This window comes from Aegilops tauschii, chromosome 7, assembly GCF_002575655.3.
Source record: "Aegilops tauschii subsp. strangulata cultivar AL8/78 chromosome 7, Aet v6.0, whole genome shotgun sequence".
NCBI lineage: Eukaryota > Viridiplantae > Streptophyta > Magnoliopsida > Poales > Poaceae > Aegilops > Aegilops tauschii.
This window is the reverse complement of record NC_053041.3, coordinates 603,104,519-603,117,201: the sequence shown is the minus strand read 5'-3', so window position 1 is coordinate 603,117,201 and position 12,683 is coordinate 603,104,519. Positions and strand designations below refer to the sequence as shown.

General features: G+C 41.4%; 1 pseudogene; it reads right to left on the bottom strand.

Annotated features, from left to right (window-relative positions):
* Positions 1–2,964: 2,964 nt before the first annotated feature.
* On the bottom strand, positions 2,965–3,874 carry LOC109731995 (uncharacterized; annotated as a pseudogene).
* Between the last annotated feature and the right edge of the window lie 8,809 nt (positions 3,875–12,683).

The following is a 12,683-nucleotide window of genomic DNA, read 5'->3' as shown; positions in this document are numbered from 1 at the left end:
ACATTGAGTTTTTAATTATTTTCTGAAAACACTTTGTGCACGTCACATACATATTCGGGGGTATATATGTAAGTGTGATTTAAGTACATTGTGTGCATGGTGATTTCTGGATATTTTAAAATTTCGACAGTAAAATATAGAAGTTTGATTTACTATTTCAAACTGACCTGTAAATTTGTAGAAGCTAACCCTTGTCTTTTCTAAAGGTTCTCCTTATTTTCCAAATGTTCGTTTGTACATTCTTGAAAATTGATCCTTCTGACATACCAACTTTGCCATCGGGAAAAGTAACGACGGTGATTTTCTTTGGCTACTACTAAATTATATTTTTTTACTTAGTTAAGTGCTCTCCATTGTTGTGCACTTATCCTAAAATATTCTAAGTATGAAACTTAATGTACATGCCCTCATTTCTTAAATCAACGGGTCTCTTATGCACTTGCGTTGTTTGTCAATTTTTTGAAATATATTCTAGGATTTTTTGTTACATTTATTTTCCAGATAGATTTAGTTAGAACTTTTTGACACTGAGATTTTTAGTATTTTCTGAAAACACCGTGTGCATGTCAAATACATATTTGGGAGCATATATGTAAGTGTAATTTATGTACATGTGTGATTGGTATACTACACACATATAAGTGTTGTGATTGTCTACGTGGTGATTTTTGGATGAGAAAAAAATAGTTCACATACCTATATGCATGTATGCACACCATACTTATCTAGGTGTGTCACGCATGCAGGGGTAACTTTATCAGTATTTTTCTATAAGAAACTTTAATTTATTAGGTGATTTTACATTTCATGTTCCTAGTTTAACACTTATGGACTCTTGGGCCGATGCAATTTTCGTTGCTTTTTTCAAAGCACCAAGAGAGAGAGATATGGCCGTAGTTTTTATTTTCAAGCAAAGATGGGAGAGACATGGCGAGGACGATCGGCATAGGGAGGAGCATGTCTCAGCTTTCTTTTCCCTTTTTTGAAGCTAATGGAGAGATATGACTGCAGTTTTTTTTTCTCCAGCGACTAAGGGAGAGACCATGGGCAGTTTTTTTTCTCTCTTCAACGAATAAGGGAGAGACCATGGGGAGAACGAGCATATGGGAGCACGTCTCTTGTTTCATCCGACGGCTACGAATGAACTATATATTATTTTGATGGATCGTATGGTGCTTTCAATTAGTAAATATAAAATGTAGACGCTCACATACACACACACATACTCATCTCTATAAATGCATACATGTACATCCTACCCATGTGAACATCAACGGACACTGAACCAACAGATCTTGAGATTGACGAAGTCATCAAACACCTCTTGGTTGTTGGGCACGCCGAACCGTTAAAAGAGTAGCGCCGAAAAGACTGAAATAAACCCAAGAAAATGTGTCCATCTGTGTTAAGTATAGGGCATGAACCGCTGGGCAGGTTCCAACACAGGGAACCGTGCCATCTGAGTTATGCTCAATTTGCGGTTTCAATCATTCTTATCCGTAGGAGGTTGAATTCGAATCACATTAAAGATTTACATGTCGACATATTTGCTTTGTTCTGTTTGCCTTTTGATTTGGTTATACTTGGCTCTCTTTGTACATGCTTCATTGTCTTATGTTCCCCCAAAAAAGGTTTCACTCTTTTATGAAATTATGAGCCTATGGGATATGTATGCATTTGAATGAAAGGAGAGTGGCCTAGCTACCTAGACATTGGAGAGAAAATTGACCGTCATCCCCGCGTTCGACATCCTTCATCGAGCTACCGCCGGCGTCCCCAGTGGTCGGACGATTCTAGGCCCTAGCAGCTATAGCTGGAGCAGAAGGAGAGCAGGGTAGCAGCGAGGGGCCGTTCATTGTATTCCCAAGGGGACGGGTGCCGATCTACAAAGATATGCTATAATGCAAGTCTAAGAGGCGGCATCGAGCAATGCAAACATCGCGCCACCGGTGGATCTAGGAGGAAGATGATTCCGGCACACCCCAGATTTTATTATTATTATTTTGTATGGGTGTGTTTATAAGAACCTATGATACTTAATACATGGCTTGAGGACTTTTCACAAAAACAAAAAAAGGAGAATTCCCTAAAATATTATCATAGAAAAATTTCATGTGAAGACAACTAATAGCTTTGTTTTTACAAATATGGTCATACAACGGTTGCTACTCTAGATTGTTTTCTCAATATTCTTGTTTAATAAAATAAATATATTTAAGACCAACCACTACTTTATATATCACTACACATGAGTTGCTACTGTTTTCTAAACAATTGGGTACTTCTAATGCTTTTAAGATTGATTAGTGTATGAGAATTCATAGATGCGATCACTGAGGTCTGGTTAGAGATCAACGTTCATCCTGCTTTCAAGACTTAAACTGGTGATACGTGGTGTATTTGATTGTTAGCGGTCATTTTTGTTCAGTTCTAAGGTTAGGATGAATTTTATTCACGTTATACTGATATAACCGTGTGCTTGAAAGGTATTAGAGTATGGATTTTGATGATTTCTCTGCTGCCTTTGCCTTGGGTCTGATTTCCTTATAGTGGTGAGTGCTCTAAACAAATTAAAATGCTACACTAAGATGGAGTTTGTTGATCAATTAGGCAAAAGTTGAGTACAATATATCTAGCTTCTCCTGTGGGTGAGTCTGCACGATATGGCAGACAAGTCGGGGATTACGTTGTTTTTCCTGAAATTTGTGTATGCAATATCTCGTACTTCTTGCTTTGCATTGAAAATTTTAATAGCGTAACTGTTTGACCAACATTTTCTCTCATCACCTCAAAATAATAATCTTAAATACCAAATCAAACAACATATTAATTAACTAATGGAGTAAGTTGGTTATATGATTTGTACTTAAAATATGTGGTGGCAACATGAGACAAGTGTGTACCCACAAAAAAGACAAGATTGATGAAACAAACAACATAAATTACATGATTACAAATGATTGGTAATAACAAACAACATGACAGTAAACATATTATATGGTAGTGCCACACTGAAACATTAATCAAAATACAACTTGTAATGAAAAACTTATATGATAGATAGATTCAGATTGCCCCTGGATCATGATGGCACACGACGATAGTATCTCAGTGCATAGTTTGCGCGGCCAAGGCTAAACAGCAGAAAGAATTGGGAAATACCACGGCTTGGTGAAATTCTCATCGGTCCCTTCTTTATGAGCACTATTGGTGATGGGAACGATGACCAGCTTGGGTTTCTTGAACACCAGGCAGCGAGATGAGGAAGCCCCTGGGGGTTCCCTTGAGGAGCTGAAGCAGCTTTCGGCCTACGCCATGATCTTCATCCATTGGACCGTCGGTTGTGGCAGTGGACCAGGCGCGTGCATGTGCGCAGCTGCAGGCTGAGCCGTGCTCGTGCCGGATGCGACATGTGCAGGAACGGGTATGCCGCCACCAGCGGGGGGTCGCCGACGGGCGCTTCGAAGGGCAAGGGAAAGTAAACCACGATCTTGGGCGGCGATGGAGGCGGCACTGTGGGGTACGGTGGCAGCGTAACGACCTGAAAAAGTGGTGCGTCGTGACCGTGGCTGCGTTGCCTTGTTGCAGCAATCACCTCCTTAACCAATCTGGCAGGCGGAGGGTAGGGGAAGTTGAGCTTTGGCCTTGCGCCCTCCATCTCCCTCGCCGCGAGGTCAAAGGCGCATGCTGCGGCCACAGGGGACGAGTATGTCTCCAGCCACAGAACGTCTTCGTCACCGGCTGCTTGATCGCCGCGCCGAACTTGCCCACCCCCTTCTTCCTCACCTAGGTGAACCTGGTGTTTTCACCCGCCGCCACCGCTGCCATGGCCTCTGCCACAGTCGAAGAAAGGTGGATGCGCTTCGAGGTGGATACCTGATGTGTGGAAGATGATGGGGGTTCAATAGCGGGTCTCACGTAGCCCACCCCTCTGGCATCACGGCAGGCGTGACGTACGTACGTTTAGCTTCACAGGAACCACGCCTCACCAGGAATGGAACGCTGAATAGCACGATTACCACTCCAAAGCATAGTGGAGTACACGGAAAGGGATCAAGTAGAGCTTGCTTTGTTGATTTCACTGCTTTCATCGCTCTGCCGTTTCCATTGTCGCGCACTGCATGTGCATCCTCGGCCGAGCGCGTGCTCTCGTGGTACCCAAAAAGCGCCGGATATGGGTACGTGTTACACGTAAGGCTAGCTAGCTTATCATCCCGCATGCAATGACACCTGGTTTACCTGCACTTGGCTGATGTTAACCACACTTTTCTGCTTCTTATGCAAATATTGAGGTCTTAATTGTGTGAAGTTTGTATTTTCTTAAACAAATGTTGTCTTTTCTTCCCATGCAATTCTTTCCCAGTGTTTAAGCATTATTGTTAATTTGGGACACAATTTTATTTATGTTTTTCTTAAAGATTAATAGATTATTATTGTTAAGCATCGGTAATGTTCAGTAGTTTAGGGTGTTGTTTTTGCGGAGATGATCCAAATGTAATATCAAAGTTCATCGAAAATACAAAACATCTCAAATGTAATAAAAAATATGTCGAGATTCCAAGACCACTAAACAACCGCTAGAAAGAGCCGCCGACGCGCTGCCATCACTGCTCCCCTACCGCAACCAGCTTGTACTTGTCGATGACAGCTGGGAAGTGTTTGTACACATGTCTCTATGGACCAGCACTCTGAAGACGCAGTCGTCGCCGCCCAACGCTTGCATAGATCTGAAAACACCAAATCTCGACACATGACAGAAAACTCTAACCTCACCGCTAAAGGAGGATTGGAGCTTGGAAGAAAAAGTAGCACCGCCATCGCTTCTGCCATTCCGCTTACCTGTGGACAGACGGCACCACCGCCACGATCCAGTTCTCCTCTACCATGGAGTTCCATGGTCATTTTTGAGTTTCCAATCTTGCTTGTTGTACGATTGATCCATTCGGTGAAGTCGTTCTTCTCGCATGCATGGAGGTACATGTAAACACAATCAATCATTAGATTTGATTTTAATCAGAGGAAAACAACTAAATTATTAAATTTTCCTGACAGATTCCTGTATGGGATCATCCATGCAAATGCATGCTTGTCCTTGCTGTGGATAGCATGGTTGTTGTTTAGTACCGCCGGTGACGTCACGTCTCGTGCCTCCATGCCGGGTTGGGCGTCGCCTCATGCCGGCCTGCCATCGTCGATGCCACCCGGACAGCCGCATTAGGCCGCGGATTAGTCTCGCATGGAAATGTGTGTCCGGTGATCATTGGCTGTAACTGCTGTTTTTCATTCCCTTGTTGTTCGAGAGGGTCGTGGTAGTGCACAATCGCATTAGTCTTGGCTGGATTGCTCTCACGTTAGAGGCTATGTGCTGATGACGTGTTGTAGAGCAAAATGAAAAGAGACAAATAAAGATTCTATGTGATTCACTTGTTTCATTGCAATGTGGGAGAATCACTTATATACATGAGGAAGGGGTGTGTTGTGGATACACATCTTCGTCAACAGACACCTCGTGACAGGCATCCCTCCCATACAATTAATCACATGTTATATCTGTCAACACACCACCTTGATCAATTCGTCATCTGTATATTGCATACTGAAAACTCCTCCAAAACTTGTATCGGAAAAATCGCACAATAAAATGCCATAAAAAACTCCTTGAAAAACCAGTGGGAAAAATATAAGGTGAAACCAATATGGATTATAACCGCACTTGTATTTATATTGTCTCCTTAAAAACATCATAGGAGAATCCATCATGAAAAACTTGTAAAGGGGAAAAGTGTACAATATAAATGATTTGATGATCACCAACAGGTTATAACTTGGGATTTTACCCCTCCAAAACTTTACAAACTTCACTGTTGTCTCATACCAATTCCACGAACCCAATTCTGGGATGTAATCGTTGGTAGAGTTGATGTGAATATAACATAATTTGCTTGCACATTATCCTCTAACATTTACGTAATTTGCGGGGATAAATATAACCCGCAAGCAATACAAGTGGCATTATCTCACAAGTGGCAAGTCATTCTGCGAAGCCAAACAAATATTGTGGTGCTTCAAATATATAAGGTCTGGAGGTATACTCTCCGCATGCCCTGAACACCGTTATCCTGATTTTTAATCGTTACCTTCTTTTATGGTGGACTTGATTCATAGAGTAAACATGCATTGGATATTGCTTCTAACGGTTCTTTTATGGGAACTGAGATCTCACAGGCCTGGAGCTTACTTGATAGAATTCGACATAATGCTGAGAGTTGGTACCTGTGTTCTAAGGAAAAGATGAAGATTGATCCTGTTTATAATAGAACTAAGTCTTTAATAGGGATGAAAAATCTTCATCATGAGCTTTATATTGGGAGTGACACTGTCTTACATATATTGAAAGATTTCTCTGAGTTTTTGTAGCTGCCAGATAAGAAGTATGTGAAACACACCAGGGAAGAAAACACAATTCGAATGGTAGAAGCAATCCTGAAGAAAACTACTCCACCCCAAGACCGGATAGAAGCTTATTTTGAACAAAAGGGCAAGAAGAAAGGAGAATTACTTTCATCTAAGAATAAGAAGAGTATTAGAGTAGAACAATATATATGAAACTCTGCCAGATGTGCACATCGTGCAAGAACTTGCTACACCTATATGAGTGTTTTATAAAGAAGTCTATTTGGATCGATACACCACTTCCTATCTAAACGGTTGTACCGAAGGTAAGGACGCAGGTAAACATATTTTATCATGTTCCTTCTGAAGCAAGCCTTACTTTGGATTGTCTGACCCTGGGTCCCCATTCAATATTATTCCTTATACTCTTTATGCAAAAATATATGATGAGATTTCTCCCCGTACTCCTGAGCCAAGTTATGTTGTTATAAAGCTTGCAGATAAGACTGATAGGATACCTTGTGGCATCCTTAAGGATATCAATATTATAATAGGCTCACTCATTTATCCCATTGATATTTATGTACTAATGATTTCAGAGGATAAGGATTGTCATATTGTTTTTGGAAACTCCTGTTTGAATGTTGCAGGAGCCTATACCAAAAAGAAGACTATCTCTATGAAATGGGGAGATGTGATGATTAAATTTCCATTTTCTTCTGTCTTAAGTAAACCATAACAAGAAGAATCTGAAGATGAGGAAGAGCAAAAATTAAACCAACTAGCTGAGATTCATCTCCAAACTCCAGAAGATCAAGTTGAAAGGGTCTTGGTAAGGCCCGAGTCCTTATTTGAACAAGAACAAAAGGAGGAAACTGAGATGATAATGGATGCTACTCCCATAGTTTGCCCACGTTTGAACAAAGTGTACGAGATACTTGAAAGAAAAGGAGATGAGGTACTACATCTTCCTATTCTGAAGCCATTACCTAAAGGTCTAAGCAACGTGTTCCTGGATGATACCGAAAGATTTCCTGTTATTGTTAATGCTGACCTTTCAGGAAAGAAAAAGAGAATCTATTGACGGTACTAAGTAGAGGGCACAAAGCTTTGGGCTACTCAATGAAGGATGTGAAGGGGATATATCCATCTATTTATTATCATGCTATTTCCTTTGAAGAAGGAGCTAAACTAGTAATTGAAAAAGTCAACAAAGACTGCATCATGCCTCTAAGAATGTGTAAGAAAAGAAGTAATATATCTTCTTCACACCTGGGTAATTTACCCCATCTATCATAGTAAGTTGGTAAGTCCAGCTCATTGCATTCCTATGAAAGGAAGAATTTCTTTAGTAACTAATGAGAATAATGAACTAGTCCCTACTAGGGCTATTGCTTGGTATGGAATGTGTGTTGATTTCAGGAAACTAAATAAATTGACTCAGAACGGTCACTACTCAGTACCATTCATAAATGAGATATTGGTAACATTGGCCAACATGTTTTGTTTTTTGCTACCTTGATGGATATTCCGGATTTTCACAGATACCAACCCGACCTGAAGACTAGGAGAAAACTACCTTCACTTGTCTTATGGTACATATGCATATTGTAGGATGCCATTTGGCCAATGTAACGGGCCATCGTCTATTCAGAAATGCATCTCTAGATTTTTCCCTGACTTTGTGGAGAAAATGGTTGAGATGTTCATGGACAATTTTTCTGTCCAAGGCACTTCTTTTAACAACTGTCTCTATAATCTCTTAATCAAAACCTTTCACAACTTGAGTTTTTTACCCAGGTTGTAGATGATCAACAAGCCATGATTGAGGACCTGAAGAAGCATTTCAGGGAGCATCTTCGCCGCCTTCAAGGTTACCCAGGAGTGAGAGTGAAAAGCTAAGTGCCTGGATCTCCCCGGCTTGATCATAAGCTTGGGGGAGATTCATGTGCGCTTTGTATCTTTACCTTTATGTATTTCCTTCCTGCAAGTTGAGAATTGGTTATAAGTTTTATTTCCAATAAGGTTGAACTATCAATTGCTCTTTTGAACAAGGGATGATCCTTTCCGATGAGTATTTGGATACCTTGATGCGTGTGAACATTATTGCGTACTTGAGAACGTAAAGGATAATAGTTGTGATCCAAATAGTAGCAGATATTTACTTGTCTGATGATTATAAGTACTCCACACTACAATGTGAAGTTTTTGAAGGGAGAAGAAATAACTATATATGCTAGATCATTGAAGGTTCAACTTAGTAGGCCAAGCAGAAAAATAAATCCTCTTAAGTTGAAATAAATACTTGAATAAAATAAGTTCTCCCGCTATTCGTGTTTGTCTTACATATCACATCAAAGTGGAATGAGCTCTTAACATGTCCCAATGACAAGAGACTATAAATACTTAAAGAACCTTTAAAAGAAAAGAGGAGAAAGTGTATTCATCTGCTTGCCCAGTTGAAACAACAATGAATTAGGATATGAAGTTGTTACCTATCCATAATAAAATAAGATGACAAGGTGTAGATGCATGCATGATCAGTATCCTAGTAAGGATGAGCTATCATTTTTTCATAAACCATTCTATCCCTACTCGTTCCTATAAGCATTGATGGACTCATGCTTCTTTCATATCCTCACTCATATACACCAAGTTGACCTTGTTTTTTACAAGCTACGGTACTTGCTCGGGGATGAGCAGGACTTAAGCAGTAGGGGAGTTGATGAGTCCAATTTATGAGATAATTTTACTAAGTATTTTGTGCCTACATGGTAGGCTTTCTGAAATTTTACCATGTTTGCGCACCTCTTTTTGTTGATAATCCCTCAGTTAACGTCTTTTGGACCATTTATAATATAATGTAAGAAATTCCCAGAAATGATAGTGGAATCACGTATTTAATGTGATAATCACCTACGATAAAAGAATCAAGCAAGAAGGCCAAAGGGGAAATCCTCACAGTGCCTCCATTGCAAAAAAGGCATTCCATACGCCCATGCCCACTCGTATGGGCGGTCATATGGAGTGTCGTCGCGGCCCCCAGATCAACTATTTTTCACCCCGATCAATCGGATTGTGGATCAGACACACAGAGCAACCAGAAACTTGTTCAGATGGAAGAACCCTAGCACGCAGAGTTCCCTGGAGGAGGGATTGGCAATGAGAAGAGGGGGATCTTCATCACCATGCAAAAGGGAGCTACAACATCATCACCACTGTAATCATCATCATCCACGTCGTCATCACCATCATCATCCATATCCTTATCATCTGTAACATCAAGAACGCCGGTGGATCATCTTGTGTGTTATTTGAATCATTCATCCATGTATGCCATCTCTTTTGTCATGATGTTTGTCATCTCCGTGTGTGAGTAGACCCCTAGTTCTCAGGGATATGGATGAACCTTGGTATGTGTACGATCTGAAACATTATTGTGGATATGAGACTCTGTCTTCAATGCTTAGTTTAAGAACTTTGTGAATGTTGTGAAGGGGCACCACTTAGCATTTGTGCCTTATGGCCACGAAGTATATCACTGTCGTTGTAATGGACTGGGATTCGAAGGTAATACGAGGTGACAGTAACAGCCTATCCTAACCTTTGCAATTGACTAGGGAAGTACCGAGAACCCTTAGAGAGACAGTGTCCACGGGTTAAACCTTAATTATCATGAGTTCTAACCCAATGGGGGAGCCTATGATAGTAGCGTCCATGGCACAAAGTCTTCTTTGAGTAGAACGTGTACCGTACCCGGCTCCGGCTAGCATAACCGTCAATAGTGGCTTAAGTATCCACCCCTTAATATGCCTATGCATAGGCACACTAGAAACATGCCAATGGGGATTCCAAAATCCCTGAGTACGCCTTACTTCTATGCTATTTCATCAGTCACTTTAGTCATCACTCTTCATTTACTTTTATGTTACTTACTTAGAAGTTGGCTCCACTACTCAATCACAATTTATCACCGCCCTCACTTTGCTTTAAGTCTATAATTATCTGCAGTCATAAAGATACATAGTTCACTACAAGAGGCAAAAGTCTAATTCTTGTGCTCCCTGTGGGATCATACTCTTACTTCGAAAATGCTACAACTAAACTCTGTGCACCTGCAGCTCATCAAGTACCGCCAGCAACGTCGCTTCTAATGCCTCCATGACGAGATGGTTGTCGCCGTGTGCCATCCTGCCATCGCTGATGCCACCCGGAGAGCCGCGTTCGGTTGTTGATTCATCTCACGTGGAAGCGCACGTCCCGCTTGTCATTGGCTGTAACTGATGTTTTTCATCCCGTCGTTGGTCAAGAGGGTCATGGTAGTGCTCAACCGCGTTAGTCTCGGCTGGATTGCTCTCTCTTTGAGGCTATGTGTTGATAACGTGTTGTAGAGCGAAAGACAAAGAGACAAATAAAGAGTCTAAATGATTCACTAGGTTCATTGCAATGTGGGAGACCCACTTATATACAAGATGAAGGGGTGTGGGGGGGACACCTCTTTCCCAATAAACACCTCAAGGCAGGCATTCCTCTCGTACAATTGATCACATGTTTATGTCTCAACACTTCCCCTTGATCAATTCATCATCATTATATTGCATACTGAAAACTAGTCTAAAAATCCTATGGGAAAAACTGAGGAAAATCTTATAGTAATATGAAAGTGCAACTATCCCTGGGTGGTTTTGGTAATTCCTAACAACATATAGCTCATTGAGCTAATGCTATTCCAAGATAAATATTTCAGGAAAGCTCAATGATTGGCATGTCATGGATTAGAAAGTGGACCCTTCAAAATGCTAAGGACAAAAGATTGGCTCAAGCTCAAAGCACAAGACTCTACATTTTCTATTTTAGTGATCCAAGATCACATTGAGTCTATAGGAAAAGCCAATACTATTAAGAAGGGATGAGGTGTTGCTTAATGAGGTTCTTGCTCAAAATGCTTAGTGATATGCTCCAAAACCTCCACTACTTTCTCACATACACATATGTCCCAAACCAAAAAGTCCAACTCGGCCCCACCAAAATTTCATATCCGGAGCCACTGAGTTCAGTTGACATAGCCACTGCCAGAAACCCTAGTCTTTTCGGTCTCACTGATAGGGATCTCGGTCTCACCGAGATGGGATTGTAATCTCTCTGTTTCCCTTCGTAACGTTTCGGTCAAACCGGGATGAGCGATCGGTCCCACCGAGATTGCAATGGAACACTATGTTTCCTTTTTGAACGTTTCGGTCAAACCGAGATGAGCGAATCGGTCCGATCGAGTTTGCCTGACCAACTCTCTGTTAGTCTATTACCAAAATCGGTCTCACCGAGATTACGTTATACCCTAACCCTAACGAAATCGGTCCCACCGAGATGACGTGTCGGTCCCACCGAAACACCTAACGGTCACATTATGAACCAAATCGGTCTGACCGAGTTCTTTGAATCGGTCCCACAGAGTTTGGTGATTTGTGTGTAACGATTAGATTTTGTGTGGAGGCTATATATACCCCTCCACCCACTCTTCATTCGTGGAGAGATCCATCAGAACATGCCTACACTTCCCACACATATTTTCTGAGAGAGAACAACCTACACTTGTGTTGAGGTCAAGATATTCCATTCCAGCCACATAAATCTTGATCTCTAGCCTTCCCCAAGTTGCTTTCCACTCAAATCTTCTTTCCACCAAATCCAAATCCTGTGAGAGAGAGTTGAGTCTTGGGGAGACTATCATTTGAAGCACAAGAGCAAGGAGTTCATCATCAACACACCATTTGTTACTTCTTGGAGAGTGGTGTCTCCTAGATTGGCTAGGTGTCACTTGGGAGCCTCCGAAAAGATTGTGGAGTTGAACCAAGGAGTTTGTAAGGGCAAGGAGATCGCCTACTTCGTGAAGATCTACCCTAGTGAGGCAAGTCCTTTGTGGGCGACGGCCATGGTGGGATAGACAAGGTTGGTTCTTCGTGGACCCTTCGTGGCTGGAGCCCTCCGTGGACTCGTGCAACCGCTACCCATCGTGGGTTGAAGTCTCCATCAACGTGGATGTACGATAGCACCACCTATCGGAACCACGGATAAAAACTCTCTGTGTCAACATTGCGTTTGCTCCCTCAAACTCCTCCCTTTACCTTCATATGCAATTGTTTTACATTCCGCTGCTATACTCTTAGAATTGCATGTGTAGGTTGATTGCTTGACTTGTGCTAAGTTGCTAAAATCTGCCAAGAACTAAAATTGGAAAAGGCTAGATTTTTATTTGGTCAAGTAGTCTAATCACCCCCCTCTAGACATAATTT